This window comes from Pleurodeles waltl, chromosome 8 (genome assembly GCF_031143425.1).
Source record: "Pleurodeles waltl isolate 20211129_DDA chromosome 8, aPleWal1.hap1.20221129, whole genome shotgun sequence".
NCBI classification, from domain to species: Eukaryota; Metazoa; Chordata; class Amphibia; order Caudata; family Salamandridae; genus Pleurodeles; species Pleurodeles waltl.
Genome location: NC_090447.1, coordinates 468,305,434 through 468,318,198, shown reverse-complemented (window position 1 = coordinate 468,318,198; position 12,765 = coordinate 468,305,434).

The window sequence follows — 12,765 nt, the reverse complement described above, 5'->3', positions numbered from 1 at the left end:
ACTCAGAACTCTGCCCCCTTCCTTCTTACAACCAGCCCTCTCCACACAGGCAAAGCCCTTACAACATGCTCCCTGTGTACTTACCTGTTGGTCTAGAGGACCGTAGAGTAGCGTGTACTGGGGGAGGACCCTATCAACGAGCTTCTCCAAATCCTCCGATGTGAAGGCAGGGGCCCTTTCCGCAGACGCACAAGCCATTGTCTCTTCCAGACCGAGGTCACAGCAGCACTTTCAGTGTAGGTCCTCTACTGTCGAAGATCAGGTATCGAGTGATTCAGCAGATAGAAAATGGCGGTCACGTCCGTGGGGGTCACGCCCACGGAGATGCGTACCATCACCGCCGGCATACATTGTCATTGGCTCCTGGGACCCATAGGGTCCAATGTTAATCAATGCAGCATTGCGCAGCGGTCTTCGACCACCTACCACGACTGTGTACAACGCCAGTGCAGTTATCTCACATCCCATTGTCCCACTTTCGAAGTCAGGCAGCCGCCATTTCATGGGCCCACATGGCCTAATTACCAACTGTGTCACACATACCTAGGCCTACTCTCAACACACATACAGGCCAGATTTTGTGTATGAATGGTGTTCTGTGTAGACTGTGGGTGCATACCTCTGAGTTGTTTGACTCTGTGCTTGCTGTTGTCCTTCATAGGCACTGTCCGCTGGGACATGTGAGGAGATGGCGGAATCCTCCGGTGTACCGACCGCTGGTGGACCTGTCAACAATGGAGGAAAGAAATTTGATTATACCCTACAATTATACCCTACAGGTTTGACCGTGCCACAATCCAGGAACTGTGTACACAGTTGGAGCCTGACCTGATGTCAGCAATCCGCCATCCCACAGGAATCCCCCCTCAAGTGCAGGTGCTATCAGTGTTCCATTTCCTTGCAAGTGGGTCTTTTCAAACAACTGTGGCCATGGCATCAGGGATGTCCCAGCCTATGTTTTCCAACGTATTGTCTAGAGTGTTGTCTGCCCTGGTGAAACACATGCAGAGCTACATCGTTTTCCCTCAGGTGGAGGACTTGCCTACAGTGAAAGGTGACTTCTATGCCCTTGGACATATCCCCAACATCATAGGTGCCATTGATGGGACCCATGTGGCTTTGGTCCCTCTCCACAGGAGTGAACAGGTGTACAGGAACCGGAAGAGTTATCATTCCATGAATGTACAGATGGTATGTTTGGCCGACCAGTACATCTCCCATGTGAATGCCATGTTCCCTGGCTCAGTGCATGACGCCTAAGCATCCCTTATGTGATGGGTCAACTCCAGAGGCACCATGTGTGGCTAATAGGTGACTCTGGTTACCCCAACCTGTCATGGCCACTGACCCCAGTGAGGAATCCCAGGACAAGGACAGCGGAACGCTACAATGATGCCAATGGGTGAACTAGGAGGGTGATCGATCGGACCTTCAGCCTCCTGAAGGCCAGGTTCCGGTGCCTCCATATGACAGGTGGATCCCTATTCTACTCACCAAAGAAGGTGTGCCAGATCATCGTGGCCAGCTGTATGCTTCATAACTTGGCTTTGCGACGACAGGTGCCTTTTCTGCAGGAGGATGGTCCAAATGACAGTGTTGTGGCAGCTGTGGAGCCTGTGGACAGTGTTGAGGAGGAAGCAGAGGAAGAAGACATGGACAACAGGGACTCAGTCATCCAGCAATATTTCCAGTGAAACACAGGTGAGAATACATCCTGTCTGTCGATTTCACCCAGTGTATGGTCACTGAGTTGTCACTTTCCCTTACGGTTTCACAGGTGTGGGTCCCAACGTGTGTCTTCTGCTTAGATTCCTCAAGGACTAGAGCTGTGTGACATAGGTATGTTGACATTACTATTTCCTGAAAATTTGGTCACTGCAATTGCAAATACACTATTTCGAAATCACAGACAGACTCCAGATCTTTTGGTGCTTTAGGTGTGTTTATTTACATACAAAATATTAGAGGGGGAAGTTAAATGGTGAGGGGTGATGGCGGAGGAGTGTCCATGGCAGAGTCCAGTCTATTAGTCTCACAGGTGCATTGCCCATATGGGCATAGAAAGTGGAACTGGGGCAGTTTCAATATGGACAGGGTGACAAAGTGGGACAGTGGGATGACAATCAGGGTGGTCTCATTTCTTGGCGGGGGTCTTGGCATCATGCTCTGTCTTGTTCCTGGATCTCAGGGACCATTTGCAGGGTGGTTCTCCGTCTGCAGGGGGTGGGGTGCTGGTGTGGTGGATCTGTGGTGGTGCCTCCTGTCCACTAGCGCCGGCGGAGGTGGTGGGCAGTTAATCGTCCATGCTAGTGTCAGGGGCCACTTGTAGTGCCACAGTGTCCCTCCTGGTGTTGAGTATTTCCTTCAGCACCCCTACGATGGTGCCCAGGGCGGAGCTGATGGTTCTGAGTTCCTCCCTGAACCCCAAATACTGTTCCTCCTGCATGCGCTGGGTGTCCTGAAACTTGGCCAGTACCATTGCCATTGTCTCCTGGGAGTGGTGGTATGCTCCCATGATGGAGGAGAGGGCCTCGTGGAGAGTGGGTTCCCTTGGCCTGTCGCCCCCTGTCACAAAGCAGCCCTCCCAGTTCCCCTGTGTTCCTGGGCCTCCGTCCCCTGGACCGTGTGCCAACTGCCACTGCCCCCAGGTCCCTGTTGTTGTTGGGGTGGTGGGTTATCCTGGGTTCCCTGTAGTGGTGGACACACAGCTGATTGATGTGTCCTGGGGACGGAGGTATGGGCCCGCTGGGTGGGTGCTGTGCTGGTGTTACCAGAGGGGGAAGGTCTGTGGTGGCCTGTGCCTGTGTGAGGGGAACCGACTGTCCTGAGGCCCACGATGGTCCGGCCTGGTCATCTAGATCCAGGTGGACAGAGGTGCTGTCATCACTGTGGGCCTCTTCTGTGGGTGGAGTGGAGATGTCTGGACCCTCCTGTCTGGTGACGTTTGGGTAGTGGTCCTGCAGGGGTGGAAAGACATGATTATTGCATCTGTGTGTGTCATGGTGTGCAATGGGTGGGTGACCGTGTACCCCAGTTCTTGCATTCCTGTGTGGGGCCTTGTGTGATGATGGTTTAGGGGGGTGTATGGGTATGTGCAGTGGGCATCCTTCAGTGATGGGTGTCCATGCGTTGGTGTTGCATGCAGGGCTTGGTGTTGGGATGGGTGGTTTGTGATATTGGTACATTTGTGAGGAGTTGGAGTGATAGGGGTGGGGGCGAAGGTGGGGATATGTGATAGCATGCAGGTAGGGTGGGGGATACGTTAGTTAAAGGTTTGACTTACCGGAGTCCATTCCTCTACTGACTCATGCGAGGCCCTCAGGATGCAGAATCACCAAGACCTGCTCCTCCCATGTTGTTAGTTGTGCGTGAGGAGGTGGGGGTCCGCCACCAGTCCGCTGAACCGCCTGGTGTTGTCATGAGACCACGTAACACACCTTCCCCCGTAGGTCGTTCCACCTCTTCCTGATGTCCTCCTGATTTCTTGGGCGTTGTCCCACTGCGTTGACCCTGTCGACTATTCTTTGCCATAGCTCCATCTTCCTTGCAATTGAGGTGTGCTGCACCTGTGCTCCAAATAGCTGTATCTCTACCAGGATGATTTCCTCCACCATGACCCTGAGCTCCTCTTCCGAAAACCTGGGGTGTCTTTGCCGTGCGATGGGGTGGTGTAAGTGATGTGTGGGGTGGTGTGTGTAGTGATAAGTGTGGTGATATGTAGTGGTGTGTGGTGTTTTGTGCATGGAAGTGGTGTGGGTGATGGTGTTGTGTGCCTGTGGATGCTAGTTTGTGGATGGTGGTGTCTCTCTCTGGCCTTCTCTCTGTAATAGTGGTCGTAGGGGTTTGTGGGTGATGTGGGTGTGTGTTTTATATTGTAATGGGTGTGTGGGAGTGGTGTGTGTATGTGTATCAGGTGTGTGTATTTCGAATTGTCCAATGTGGCAGTGTTTTGTAGAAGTGTGTGTATTTTGAGCACGGCGGTGTGTACCGCCAATGGAATACCGCGGTTGAAAGACTGCTGCGTGGATTCGTGTGTCGTGATAGTGTGGGCGTATTTCTGTTGGTGTGACGGTGGAGGTTTTTATTTCGCCAGTTTATCACTGACCTTTGGTGTGGCGGACTTGTGTGGGTGTCTGAATTTTGTCGGATTCCGAGATGTAGGTCATAATAACTGTGGCAGAATTCCGCGGCCGCGGCGGTGTGTTGCCGGTCTTCTGCACAGCGGTAAGCGCCTTTTACCGCCAATGTTGTAATGACCGCCTTAGTTTGTAAATAAAACATGCCGGTGCTCAAAGCTCTCCTCTGGAACTTGCGTCTGCTGCACTGAAATGTAGGGGCACAAAATACTAAAGCAGTGGAATTCTGAAGCAATCTAGGGCCCTTTAATCCATTTGCGGCCTCTGCTTGTCACTTCAGCTCCCTTTAGAATGTTCTGCTTTCTCCATTTATGACACTTTTTTCTTTTTCTCTTCCTCCTTTTTTCCCAATTTGTGTCTTTTGGTCACAGTAAATATTTGAGGCAGAAAAATAAGTACTGGCCCTCCAAAATAAGTACTGGTACCTCGCACCGAAAAGCACCAGCAGAAATTAAGCACTGATGTTTTGTACATTGGACATTGTTTTATTTCTTTGCTCCTGTTTTTATATGTCATCCAGAAAGTTTCTTTCAACAAAAATCATTAAATGTGGCAAAAAGACAACATTTTCATTCAGAAAAAAAGGCATTGATGTACAATAAAGCCAACACATCCTGCGCAGAAAAAGTTACATTTTCATAAATCGTAGCCCACTACAAAAATCGTAATCTCACAACTTCAATAATTAGCAAAAGTAATCAAAATAACAACAAATAACATAATCTACAGACCTGTTTCCTGGAGCAACATTACAGCGAAGGTAAGTTGAGAGAAAAATAATGCTATGCAAACAAATAGAGCAGTTTGCCAAACACGAGCAGCTAGCCAACAAAAAAAAGTTTAACACAGACCAAACAAACACAGCAAGCGCAATTAAACAGTAGTTGGTCCCTGCTCCCAAAAAGAAAAAAGGAGGGATGAAAAGGCAGAACTGGCCACTAGCGAGCAAGAATTTTTAAAGGACACTGCAACCAACAAATGAAATTGTTTTAAGCCTACAGTTTAAGTATACTTAAAAATATACAAGAGGTTGAATGATTACGCTCAACCTAAAAAGTAAGTGTCCTATGCTCTTTAGGTGGATTGCAAGTCCCTCCAGTGCAAAAAAAACTCAGTAGCATGTTGGTTTTATTTTGTTTTAAAACAACAGGTCAGTGAGTCTTTCAAAATGCAATCATAAAAACTATGTTAAAAGAAAGACGTACAGATGTTGATTTTTTCATTAAAACATTACTTAACATTTTTATAGTACTCACTATTGATTAACATTCCATTGTGTGAAATATTAAAATATACAGTTGATTACAAATATTGGTGATTTTTGGATACAAATAATATATCTACTCCATATGTATTTATATCCCTTTGATAAAGCAAATAGGCCCACATTTTTGGGATTGTGACTCTTAGACAAAGTCAGTAAGCCTGCTTGAGTGAGGGGGCTGGATAGCCATGCTTGACAGGGGAGTTGGCTCCCCATGAGGGGCTGGAGACAAGACCTAGTTGCATTCCAGGCCCTGCGGCCAACCCCACACCATGTATAAGAAAGGGTGTGAGCGGCATTGGGATGGCCACCCTTGTGGGGGGTTGGACACAGGCTCTGGCCAAAGGCAATGTGCAGCGTGGGGTTTGCTTTATTTGTGGTAACAACTTATTACTTTGTGTTAAAAAAAACCTACAAATTCATTGAAAAAAAAACAAAGGTTAAAGTAACGTTGTAGTTAGGAACGGGAGTTGTATCTTGCTTTACATTAAAAAATGATATTCACTGAAGAAATCAAAGGTTAATGTAATATAGTTAGGTAAAAATGTCAGTGACAGTGTAATGTTTTAACCTAAAAAAAAAACTGAAGTTCATCATAGAGTTATCTCAAGTAACTATAACTCATGCCCTAAAGTAACTATAACATGCCCTCACCATGAACTGCTAATCACCCCACATACTACATCAGTCATGACATATTCTATAAATGATAACATCACTGCTAAACTGGAAATTTCATAATTGATGGGAACACTGTGCTTGGTGGGGGCACAGGTTTTCACCTAACTAAACATTACTTTGGTTATTTTTCAGTGAAAATATAAATATGGAGAGAGAGGGAGAGAGAGAAAGAGAATGCATAACAAGGAACACTGTAATATGAACTAATTTTGCTCATGCAGCATTCTGATGACATAATAAACCACAAGGCTAACAGTTGAGTGATTTGTAAATGTTACCAGAACCCTCAGATCCCAATAATAGACTAGATTACATGTGTTATCCTTTTATGTTTTTGCATTGCATGTCATCTTACATGACCTTTACTGCTGCAATTTAAAGAAAATATACTAAGGCCTATATTTAGTAAGATTCTGCATTTGAGTTGCATCACTTTTGTTGGCACAGCCCTGACAAAATCTATTTTGTGATGTACAAAGCCACGCAAAGCTCTATTTGTGTGGCTTTGTTAAAAAAGAAAAAAGAACACAATGCAGCATGTGGTGCGTGTTGCCTTGCACTAGATAGATTTTACATGGTGGAACATAGGAGTTCTTACGCATTACCAATTAATTTCTCATCATTATTTCCTCTTTCCATGTCCGCTGCATACTGCAATAAGCCTCAGTAGATCATTTTTGCACATGAGGTTATACCTTCCTGCACAAAAACTATCCATTAGCACAACGCAGGTAATGCATGGGTGTCTGCATTGTAGCTAGGCAGCTACAAGTGTGCAAGCACTGCCAGAGCACAAAACTCTGCTCTCTCCCATTCATGCAATGCAGTGCAGCAAATTCCCTTGCTATGCTGCATTGAATGAAATCTTAGTAAATATGCCCATAGGTTTATATAATTTAGAATATATTTTTGCTGTGGTTTATTGGCTATAATTAATGTAAAAAGGAAAGAAAAAAACATTTTATTATAAAAACTCAAGACCTGCCCAAGTAATTATTATCCTTTTCCTAGAAATGTAGAATATTTTCATGTTATATGTGTAGCTGTTGTACCTCTTTATTATTTTAAAATATATTTTCAGAAAATGTGATTTTGTAAATAGATTACACTTGTGCATAGTGCATTTTCTCCTCTGCATTAGAAAATACAATTTGTAATTTTGTGACAGCTTCTACAGGTTGACATGCATTTTTCTTTCAGTGAGCACTGTGAAGACAAGGGAAAGAGAGACAATTTGCTTATCTGAGTTAGCTATAGGGTTGCCTCCCCAATGCTCAAGAACACATACGCACACACACACACATATGTATATTTAGTTATATATAGTTATTACACAGAGGTGGCGGCCCTGTGCATGCAGAGGTAGATCAAGATTTCCAAATGTAGAGCTTTTGTTGTTTCTCTAACAACTTTGGCACCATTCAATTAATATGCAACAAACGATTATACAGGGGATAAGAAACAGGGGGAGGGAATGGATAGATGAGTCGGGTCCAAAATAAATTTTCCCATTGGAATATTAAGAAGTGTGTAGGAAGAAAGCCTGGTAGGTGGTGGGTACCTGAGGTACTTCCAACTTATACCAGGTCCAGGTATCCCCTGTGTAGTATAGTCAGTGTCTAGAAGCCAGGCTCTCTAGAGGTAGCTGTGGATGAGCAGCCAAGCCTTATCTAAGAGACACGCAAAGAAACACATGAAAGAAAACACTAAAGGGGTCATTCAGACCCTGGCGGGTGGTCAGACCGCAACAGACAGGGCGATCCGACCACTCCATTATGACTGTGGTGGTGCTGCCATGGTCCAACCGCCGACACCGCCAGGCTGCAGCCAGCCTGCAGCCTGGTGGTCCTGGTAGTTGTAATCCGCAAGCAGTGCTTCCCTGGGGATTACGAGTTCCCATCAGCAAGCCTTTCCATGGCGGTTAACACCATGGAAAGGCTGGCAGAATGGGCATTGAGGTGCCCCCAGGGGCGTCTGCACTGGCCATGTTCTTGGCATGGGTAGTGCCGGGGTCCCCATGCACAGCCCCATCGTGCATTCCACTGCCCGAAATCACGGGCAGTGAAATGTGTGAGGGGTGCAGTCGCACCTGACGCACCACAACATTGTGGCCGGCTCAATTAAGAGCCTGCATCAATGTTGTGGTGAGTGTTACGCTGGGCCAGCGGAACACTCCTAATATGGTGGGCAAAAGACCTCCAGTACTGGCGGTCTTTTGCCTGCAGCGGTTTCGGCGGTCCTGCAAAAAGACTGCCGAAGTTGGAATGACCCCCTCAGTGTTACAAAAACAAAGATACCTTATTTTAGTGACACAAATACCAAAAAGACTGCAAGAAACCAGTGGTTGATTCCTGAAGAGAAAGACCTGCGGAAGAAGGGGACCAAGTCCAGAAGTCACAGAAGAGTTCAGTAGGGGCAGGAGCCACTACCTACCCAACTGTGGTTGCAGGAGTTGGTCAACAGTATGAAAAGGATGGTCAGGAATGCAGCCCTGGAGCAGGTGAAGAGTTCCTGGAGGATGCAGTTATCGTCCCACGCCAGATGTAGTTAGTCATTGGTGTGGAAAAGCCACCAACAAGCCTTGGCAAAGGCAGATGTCGTGGTGAAGTAAAAGTAGAGTTGCCGGGGACCAGCAAGGTCCAGGAGGACTCAACCCACAAGGAGAGTCCTTGGGGGACCCTCAGTAAGGCAGAGAGTCCAAAGAAGAAGAAGCAGTCCCCACAGGAGGACCATTGGACGAGGAACCAGGAGTCGCAGAGGAGCCCACAGCACAACTGGAGAAGGGTCCATGCCGCAGGAGAGTGCTATGGGCTGGGGCTACATGGAGCCTGAAGATCCCTTGAAGGAGATGCAAACAAGCCTTGGTATCTGTAAGAGACGCAGTGCACGGGGTACTGTCCTGCGTGGGAAGGCAAAGGCTTACCTCCATCAAAGTGGACATCTGGCAGAGAAGACCAAGAGGACTATTCCAGACCACCACCAGTGATGCAGGATCCACGCAGCTCAGGATGAGAGGAGATCCATGCAGCCAGTCGTCATTGCAGTTGGTGCCAGCGGATGCAGAGGAGTGACTCCTTCACCCCAAGGGAGATTCCTTCATCCTTCTCGTGCAGACTTGCCACCCTCAGAGAATGCACAGCCAGGGAAATGTTGCAGAAGCTGTAAGGAGCCATGGAAACAACGTTACCAGCAGAGTTTTTGTCGTGGATGCATATTGGGGTCCAGTTGTGGTTCCAGTGTCTAGAAGTTGAAGTAGAGGTTGCCGAGGAGTCCTGCTGTAATCTGAAAGGCGAATCTGAGGACCCAATCCAAGAGAGAAAGACCCTAAATAGCCCTGAAAGGGGGATTGTTCACCTAGCCAGGGAACCACCTTTCAGGAGGGGGCTCTGACATCACCTGCCTGACCTGGCCACTCAGATGCTTCCAGAGGTCCCTGCTAACCTTGGATTCAAGATTGCAGAACCCAGGAACCCTGGGGTGGTGATGGACAGGGGAGTGGCCACTCACCTTTCCATTGTCCAGTTTTGTGCCAGAGCAGGGACTGGAGGTCCCTGAACCAGTGTAGACTGGCTTATGCATAGAGAGCACCAAATGTGTCCTTCAAAGGATACCAGTGGCTTGGGGAGGCTACCTTCCCAAGCCGTGTAACTCCTATTTCCAAAGGGAGGGGGTGTTATCCCCTCTTCCAAAGGAAATCCCTTGTTCTGCCTTCCTGAGCTTGAGCTGTTCAAGCAGCAGGAGGACAAAACCTGTCTGATGGGTGGCAGCAGTTTGGGCTACCCAGAAAATCCCAAAAGGCTGGTGGGAGCAGTGCTGGGGGTCCTCTAAGGAGCCCCCAGAGTACATGGAATCATACTTCCAATCCTGGCAACAGTATTGGGGTATGATTCTGACCGGTTTATACCAAACATGCTTAGGTTTGGAGTTGCCATTATGTAGCTGGATATAGGTAGTGACCTCTGTCCAGTACACGCATAAAATGACCCCAACACTCACAAAGCCCAGGAAAATTGAACTGGAGTTCATGGGGGCACCTCTTCTAGAACAGGGGTTCCCTGACACGCAGGTACTTGCACCCTGCCCTCTGGGCTGGATGGGCCTCCCATATGGGTGACTTACAGTGTAGTTTAAAGGGTGCATGCACTCTTTCACACAGGCTGCAATGGCAGGCTGCAGATACACTTTGCATTGGCTAACCATGGGTGGCATTATACATGTTGCAGCCCATGGGGATCCCCTAGTACCCGAAAGGCCTGGGTACCTGGGTACCATATACCAGAGACTTACATGGGACCACCAGTATGCCAAATGTGGTGTGTAAGTGGTTAAAGCAACCAAGTTAGAAGGAAGAGAGCATAATCACTGGGATCCTAGTTAGCAGGATCCCAGTGAACACAGTCAAACTCACTGATAACAGGCAGAAAATGGGGGTAACCATGGCAAGGGAGAAGGTACTTTCCTACAAAGTGTTCTAGGAAAAATAGCTGAACAGAATTATCCCACATTTGGGAAAAAGTGTTTTTTTTGTGATTTTGGTGAAACCCTCAATGTGGGTTTTCTTATCCTTTCTCAGATGCCCTTTTTATGGGGGGGTTGCGACAGAATGCTGTTTTTTTAGGACAATGTTATATTGGTCCTGTATTACTCTCACAAGACCAGTTAAATACCCTTATAAAGGGGTTATTTACCCAGAACGGTACAGCAGGAGTACTCCCGTACAAAACAAACATGTAAAAAACAAAATACCTTTTTCATTATGCCAGCCTCAGGGAAGTGTAGGATCTTGATGCAAATCCATGTCTGTAGGCATTTGTAGATAAGGATTTGTGTCAAAATCCATAGGTGAATGCTTGAGAACACCCATACACCACCCATGGAACATCCCTTTGACATAAAGTAACACAAGACAGTGCATTTCATTGCTGTGTATTATTGCTTATTACAGAACAAATTGAAATGTGATTTGTGTTGGTTTTTATATATCGAACACAAACCTGAAACAAAATATTTGTAAATCTAACAGAAATCTATTGTTATAAGTGTTTTCTTTTCACTTTCACTTCTAGAAAGATACACAAACATGAAGAGATATACCAGGGACTTCCTGGTCATCTATGGGTCTCCTGCTTCTTCTCCTCCATCGCTTCCTGTCTCTCAGTACTAGAAGACATGGTGAGATATAGGTGAATCCTGCAAAAAAATGAAGAAAGAGAACAAGGGCCCAACACAAGATGTAAGTACACCAAAGTGCAATTAAAAAAGGAAGTTATACGGTTGGGAACTTCCTTTAAATGGTGCAAGATTTAGTACAACCAATCAGATGTCGTTAAAGTGAATGTCATAGGTCCAGCTGTACCACAAAAAAATGAGCCAATTTCATGAAAGAGGCCTAATAAAATATTTTGAACTGCAGTAGCGTGGATGATGTCATCAGTGAACTTCTCAGTAAAGTCCTTTGAGATATCATCAGTGATGTCATCAATGATAGCTTTAAACATGGTGTGAATAATTGTTGAACCTGGCCCTTTTTGAAGAGTCATCCTCTTTCTGCAGGGCCTCCCTCCTCATCTTTTTCTGACCTCTGTTTGGTTGACTTTAGGAGTTGCAGCACTTTACCACTGCTAACCAATGCTAAAGTGCATGTGCTCTCCACTTAAAACATGGTAACATTACCTTATACACAATTGGAATATTTAATTTACTCATAAATCTCTAATAAAGTGCACTGCCTATGCCCAGGGCCTGTTATTTAAAAGCTACTTGTTGGCCTACAGCAATGATTTTACCACCCACTTAGGTAGCCCTTCAAACTGTCTCAGGCTTACCATTGCAGAGCCTTTGCGTAGCTCTAAACTGCCATGTTGACCTGGCAAATTAACCATCTTACCAGGCACAAATCTTTCTTTTTAATACAGATGAGTCACCCCTAAGGTAAGCCCTACACAGTCCAAGGGCGGGGTGTTTGGTATTTAAAAAGTAGGACATGTACTTATAAGTTGTACATGTCCTGGTAGTGAAAAACTCCTAAACTCACTTTTTACCACTGCAAGGCTTATCACTCTCACAGAATAGCATTGGGATTACCTTATTACATTTTATAAGTGTAATTTACAATTGCGAAGAGAGGGAACCTCCAAGGTTGGTGTCTCTGAAATCACAATTTAAAATCACAATGTATGGTGGAGTCAGATTTTAAACTGTAATTCGGAAAATGTCACTTTTAGAAAGTTGGCTTTTTCTTACTTTAATCCTCTGCTTTCTAATGCCTGACTCTGAATACATGTCTGATTGGGTGACAGCTGGGCTCTTGTGCCTTTTCTCCACACATCTACACACAAAGAGAGCTTAGGTGTGACTGTTGGGCCATCCACAGCCTGATGGGCCATCCTGGGAAGGATGGGAGTGATGAGCTGACACTTACACCTGATTTGGCTGTGTCCTGATCCCACACAAAGGTTTGCATAAACCCCTGTAGTGAGTTGGGAATCTGAACAGGAAGGACAGGGTCTCTGTGTCCTTCAAAGGCCTCTTTTTGAAGTCTTCCCCACTTCAAAGGCACAACTCGGTATGAGTACTGGACCTCTGACATTACCAACTCAGTATACAACTGCATCTGTGAAGAACTCTGCCAGGATGAAAAACTGCTGTGCTGCTACAAGGACTGCCACTCTGGATTGCTACTCT